This window comes from Engraulis encrasicolus, chromosome 22 (genome assembly GCF_034702125.1).
Source record: "Engraulis encrasicolus isolate BLACKSEA-1 chromosome 22, IST_EnEncr_1.0, whole genome shotgun sequence".
Lineage (NCBI taxonomy): Eukaryota > Metazoa > Chordata > Actinopteri > Clupeiformes > Engraulidae > Engraulis > Engraulis encrasicolus.
In genome coordinates, this window is record NC_085878.1 from 38796215 (window position 1) to 38803714 (window position 7500).

A 7500-nucleotide genomic window follows, 5' to 3' on the forward strand; every position below is an offset into this window, starting at 1 on the left:
AGTGAAGAGGGGAGGGAGGCTGAAGGCAGGAGAGAGGAGAGAGGAGAGAATGTAACAGCAGACATGGTGGTCTGGTGGAGGAGGAGTGATGGGAGAGAGGAGAAAGGAGTGAATGTAACAGCAGACATGGTGGTGGTGTGGTGGTGGTGGAGGTTGCTCTGTTGCGGACGAACATGCCCTCACCAGGTGACGACAGGCTGAAATGTGACAGCGAAGGTGACATGGTGACATGCCACCATGCCCACACACACACACACACACACACACACACACACACACACACACACACACACACACACACACACACACACACACACACACACACACACACACACACACACACACACACACACAAAGCCCAGACAAAAGGGGACCTGCAATGCCGCGAGCAGAATAAGTCACCAAAGCCAGGGAACTGAGTGTGTGTGTGTGTGTGTGTGTGTGTGTGTGTGTCTGTGTCTGTGTCTGTGTCTGTGTGTGTGTGTGTGTGTGTGTGTGTGAGAGAGAGAGAGAGAGAGAGAGAGAGAGAGAGAGAGAGAGAGAGAGAGAGAGAGAGAGAGAGAGAGAATGAAAGTCTGGATTTCTGACTGTGTGTGTGTATGTGTTCATGTTTTTTTTTTTTTTTTTCCCAGAGGACATTTGTTCCCGTGGCCCAAAAAAGGAGAGAGAGATCGAGATGAAGGTTGACAGTCCTGAAGCCCTTTCAGCTTTTTATTTCTTTATTTTTCCTTTTTTGGCCGCGCGTGTCCTCCATCAATAGCAAAAGGGTATGCACTGAGGAGCGTCTCTTGTTGCCGGCGATAACACAGCCAGATCCAAGGCTTTGTATGCTTCTTGTCGTGCACGCGTATGACGTGTGTGCACGCACGAACGTGTGTGTGTGTGTGTGTGTGCGTGTGTGTGTGTGTATATGTGTGTGTGTGTATATGTGTATATGTGTGTGTGTGTGTGTGTATATGTGTGTGTGTGTGTGTGTGTGTGTGTGTGTGTGTGTGTGTGTGTGTGTGCGTATGTTCTAGGGTAGCAAAATCCTCTTAATGATACTTTGTGCAGCCCCCATTTTTTGTAATTTTGTTGATACTCGTAGAAGTAAAAGTGTTAAAACATTTCCTCTGTGACAGTTTAGGGTTTTTGGTGTGGATATATTTTCGCTTTTTTAGATATTTTTAGGGTTCATATGAATTGAAGTCAATGGGACGGCCCCAAAAAGATATTAAGGTGAGGATGTGTGTGTGTGTGTGTGTGTGTGTGTTTGTGTGTGTGCGCGCGCTTGCGCTTGCGTCTGTGTTTGTGTTTGTGTGTGTGTGTATGCATGCGTGTGTGCATGCATGTGTGCGTGTGTGTTTGTATGTGTCTGTGTGTCTGTGTGTGTGAGTCGAAGCTGTGAATGTGCATTTTGTGGAACATACTAGACTTGATTGATGAGCGCCGAGCTGAATACTTTAGCACACAAGACCAACCAACTCCCCAAAGGCCATGGCAATAATTATATTAAGCATACAAAGCAAAACACAGCACAGCACAGCACAGCAAAGCAAAGCACGCACACACACACACACACACACACACACACACACACACACACACACACACACACACACACACACACACACACACACACACACACACACACACACACACACACACACGTACGCAAACCTTTCATCAGCTAGAAGTGAACAATAGCTACCCTTCCAGATCAAAGTTTAGGAGAGAGGAAAAGGGTGAGTTGAAACGCAGACTCAGGGATGAAGGTACTTGTGTGCATGCGTGTGTGTGTGTGTGTGTGTGAGTGTGTGTGTGTGTGTGTGTGTGTGTGTGTGTGTGTGTGTGTGTGTGTGTGTGTGTGTGTGTGTGTGTGTGTGTGTGTGTGTTTGGGTGTGCGTGTGTGTGTGTGTCTGCGTGTGTGTGTGTGTGTACTTGTTTAAGGGTTGTGCTGAAATACACACTCAGGTCCTAAGGTTGGTGTATAGAGGGGAGATGTGGTTTGTGTTTAAATTCAAGGGTAGTGAAACAATGTAGCCTATGTGTTTGCGCACTTCAAAGTGCACTGACAAGAGTGTGTGTGCGTGTGTGTGTGTGTGTGTGTGTGTTGCAGCATAGAGAGCCTTCAAAGGGGTCACCACAGTCGAGGACTCACTGTAGGGGATCCTGTAGGCTAACACCCTATGTGGAAAAGCGGGTGCGTATGTGCGTGTGTGTATGTCTCGCTTGCCTGTGTGTGTGTGTTGCGTGCATGTGTGTTTGTGCTCACGGCCGCTGACAGCTTTGGCTGGGCCTGGGACAAAGTCATCTGAAAGGGCCCCCTCAACCAATAAATTCAATGTAGTGAGGACCCTATCCTCCCCCCTTCTCCCAGGGCCCGGGACAACTGACCCCTTTGCCCCCCCTTGTCAGCTTCCCTGTTTGTGATGTATGTAGGACATCTGTGTGCTGCCCTTTGGCTAGAAGGCTTTTGTGAAGAGAGACAGATATGTCTTTCTTCTTTTCTTTTTCATTTGTATTTTTTTTTCCTTTTGACATTTTCATCCTTGCACTCAGATTGAACCATGACAGCCACAGCCTGAGCCCTCTTGACTACCACTCCAAGGAGAGAGCGGACAGAGCAAACAGAAACAGGTAGATCACAATACATTATGCACCTTCTATTCAGTCCACATTTGTAGATGCAGACATAACAAAACAAAATACATAACATAACAAAAAAAAAGACTGACAATAAGTCAATGAAAAAATAGGTGAAATCAAGGAGATGACAAACATTAAGTCAAAAAGCAAACATCTCTGCTTTTTAAAGTTCACAAAACACAAGTTTCCTGAACCCTTGACGTAATTTTTTTTTTTTTACAGGCCCTTATCTGTTGAGGTCCTTAAAACCCTACATGCCTTGTGTTCAATTCAATTCAATTCAATTCAACTAAACAACACACCTCACGACAGACCAGTAGGCTACAATCAGACGGGAACCACACACAGAACAAACAAACAAAGCAAGTACAATATAAAATAATTGAATTATTGTTTTTAATGATTGATTTTAATTAACCCTTTGATGCAGATGCAAAAAATGGCAATTTTCGCCTATATTTGACACTTATTATGTACAGTAGAATATCTCTGGTTCTACATATGCTATTTACAAAATGTATGAACCACATAACAGAATACATTTGGGACATCATGTTCAAAGAGTTAAAGTGTTTTAATGAGAACATTATGAATTCAATATTACAGTTGGCACAGCAGTAAAAGTGTAAAAAAATCAAAAAACGCCTGTGATTTATTTGGATTCTATAGTGCACAATTATTTAGGAGTGGCACAGGTCCAAAAAAAATTACATGACATGATGCACTTATATGTTGGCAACATGTGTGAAAATTTTGAAGGCAATAGACAAAGGTTTGTAAGAGCTGCAAAAGAATATCCATTACATGACATAGGCGTTCCCAAAGTGTCTACCCAACCTCTCCAGTCATATCAATACAAATCAAGTGTGACTCCACTTACATTTACATTTAGTCCTATATAAACCCATTTTTTGATTAATTGAGAAGCATAGCAGTTTTTTCTACAGCAGGGGTCCACACTCTCTCCAAAATGTGCCCAAAACCTATCCAGACTTATATACTGTTATACTGAAGCACTGCACATTGTGCTTTTGCTAGGTGCAGTGGATATGAATGTATGCATACTGCGTACTATTTTTCAGATATGATCAGTCTTCTGAAAATGATTTTCCAAGGGAGTTTTTCCCTCAATGAGCCTTTCCTCAAAACATTGCTTCTCAAGGATGTATGACTTGGAACACCTCATGTCTGTGTGTTTTTGTCAGACTTCTAAAATAGATAGATCTGCATGATTGAATGAACACTACTATACAAACACAGTCATTAGTAATATTATTATAGTTACAAAAATGGCCACACCAGTAGCCTGGGCACGTTATACTTCCTGTGACACTGCATAGTAAGACTGGGCATGTCCATAGTGGTGTGGATCGTCAATGCTCTCACGATTCAATCCAATTACGATCCGGAGGGTAACGATTCGATTCGATCCGATCCGATCCAATTCAACGATGCATTGCGATGCGCAGGGACGGAGCACAAGTTTGTGACGGGGTTATGTCGAGGTCCTCTACCCATACGCTATGTTTGATGTTACAAACGTCTAGCCTAATTGTCTGTTATTGTTCACAACATTCGCACCCCACCAGGGCTGAGCTCAAACATTAATATTATTGTAATGTGTAATTAAAGAAAAAGAAAGAGGCAACTGTGTGGGCGTAACCGCAACCGCAGCCAACACTAATTCGTTTGTCAACCACCTTATCCAAATCGACCTCAATGCCCTCCTCCCATAGATTACTAACACATTCTATACCTCCTCCATATCCAAGATAACTGTCACGACCAAGACGCGCGGCCCCATCCTTGTCCGAAACAGATTCATTTTTAAACTGCCAGCCTTCTCGTCGATAGGCTAGATGGTTCCGCTTTGCCAAGGGTGAAACTTGGGGAGACATGTGGAAACGGCCGGGCATCACTGCGTGCATATTGGCTATTCAATTAATGTGATGAAGGATGGTCAAACTTTAGATGCTGCATGCCACGAAAGGGGCATTTTTTCGGGAGCAGCTTAGGTAAAATGTTTAGGGGTCGGGAGGGAGGAACTGAACAGTTGTCAAATAACTTGGGCCCTACTTTACTATGTCCTGAAATCGGAAACCTACTGTAGGCGATATAGCCTACACACTGACCCAGAATATGTAGCCTAGCCTATCTGCTGAATAGCCACTGCGCAGGGCTAACCACCACATAAGTGCATTTCACGAGCTTTTTTAGTTCAATGCGATTTGCCAAAGTTGGTTGCTGCACCACTGCGTTAAAAAGGATCCATGGGGGAACAACGCATAATACAACCCCCCCCAACACACACACACACAAAGTCTACCTTGGCGCTTAACCCATTATTGTCTTACCTTAAGTTGTCTTATTTCAACGAAGCTTGTTTGATATAATCAACGTAGATCCATGCAAACAAATATTTGACTGCCGCATGCCTCCACGTCACGACCACCTAGACACCTGACCTGACTTCAGCCATTCGTTAGTCTCGCCCCCCTCCTACCGGCAAAGCTGCGCTAGAGGTTACATTAGCTCTAGTTCTAATGCAAACACGAGCGCGGGGAGCTTTAACTGAACCGTGTGATGAACAGCATCACCTGTTTTAGGCTATCATTTATTAATCCCGAGGGAAATTAAGGACAATATAGGCCTATAGATATTTTGTAAAAGCATGGGTCTACTTTGTAGGCCTATTGTTATTCAGTGTCTCTTCTGGAGGTCGGTAGCCTATCTTAATTTGCAAACCAGATATTTGGTGCCAGTTTCTCGACCTAAGATGGATGCTACAAGAAAAGTAACCAGATGGCAGTAAAACGCCTGCGAATTATTCCATGTGTGATCGACTCGAAAAATGAAACCAAGCTGTGTTATCCCATTCGTCCACAACGGGGAAAATTAAACATGTGACCCATCATTGAAAAGCATGGGCACCAAGGGCGAAACTTTGATTTTGACATTGGTGGGAACACAAAAGTGCTCCAAGACAAAGATTCCAGAAGCTTTTTTGCATTATCAATCATAGGTTCATGTCATGCAGCTGTAGGGCGGTCTATGAATATGGTCATTGATCCACGTCGATTTATAAGCACGAGCGGTGCTGTCCCCATAGCCTATTTGTTTCAAACGTGTATGACGCGCAATGCCCATTTAATGTCACGCTTTCAAAGACGTTGATTATTGAGAACGGAGAACGAGACACGGAATAGGTTAGAAGTAGGCCTAGGTGAAATTAATGTGGAGAGCACGGTCTATGAATATGGTCATTGAGCCACGTCGATTTATAAGCACGAGCGGTGCTGTCCCCATAGCCTATTTGTTTGTATGACGCGCAATGCCGATTTAATGTCACGCTTTCAAAGACGTTGATTATTGGGAGAACGGAGAACGAGACACGGAATAGGTAGAGGTTGATGAAATTCATGTGGAGAGAGAGAGAGAGAGTGCGCAGCACCAACCCTTTGGATGTAGTGATGCACGTGCAACCGAAATTGAAAGAAAAGAGGGAGGGAGGAGAGGCACAATGGGAGGCGCGGGTACTCAGACCTCCAGACCCATCCCCTTCTTGTGTTGAACATAGGCTACTTGGGAAGTTTTGGTGGTTTTTTTTAAATTGCTTTGTTTTGTTTCATGATTATTTTAAATTTATTAATACAACGAATCGATCCTGCTTGTGGCCGAATCGATGCGGACTCGTCCATGCCCTGGATCGCGATCCTTTGCCGCATCGATTACTTTTGACGGCCCTAATGTCCATAGTACCTGTAACGATGCAGTTTTCGCTTCTCAATTTGTCTGCTATATTGTATTGTCAGTCCAGGCAAGCACACCAGAGGCCCGTTGGCCAGAACACAAAGGTCCAGTGGGGAGTATGATTGGAGCAAGTCCAGCTAGACTTCTGGGCGGCGTTTGGGGGAGAAAAGAAGTATTGTTGGCTTGACATCAGCGACAGTAATGTCTTGCCAACCATCAGGGTCGTCATCTGCTGTGTTGTACAGCTGGCTTTGCGGTGGGGCAGGGCAACGTCGTGCAGGAGGACTTATCCGTATTAAAATAGCGACGCTGCATCTTCCTGGGTTTTTTAAATTTCGCGCTGTCGGGAAACACCGCTATGCGCAACTGCGAGAAGGTCATTTACGCACATGGCCAGGCAAAACACAAGCAACCGAACATGATGGTTACGCATGGACCAATCGCGTTTGCTTTTCGCTCTAACGTGGGGAATCCCCTGATTTTTTCAACCAATGGGCGAATACTATTGGCCGAATAAGATATCATTGACCTTTAAACTCCATGGTTTGGGCTATTGTTATTTTACGCAACCTTGTTCAAACCCGGAAGTAGATTTCGCGTGTAGAACTCGCTTGACAAAAGTTAATCAAACACAAAAAATAATGAAATCTAGCGAACAGAAACGATGGATTCTAACAGATAACAAGTTAATGCTTCAGTCTACAGCCACACTTTTGAGGAATAAAGGATTTTATTATCATCAAAATGTCGAAGTCTCCGTGGATTATTTCAATGAGGGAATTCAGTCACTTGTAACACCTAAAGGTAGGCAAACTCATAACACATCAAATTCAAACTTTAAGTCTTCACACTTAAGGTATGTCTTTGTGGTGGTGTAAATGAATTTTACATGGGGTTTCAGACCGTTTCACACGCTCCTTTTATGTAAATACATGATGTTAGTTTGATGAAGTCGGACTATCTGTTTACATTATCAATGAACATAGCGTGCGGTTGATGGAGGATTATGAGCAAACCGTGGCAGCTACAATCTTTGGGTTTTCTGTGTTTGTAGAACCAAGTGTGTTTATTAGTTGTGTGTGTCGATTTTCTTTCTGAAACATTTTGTTTATACAAATATGT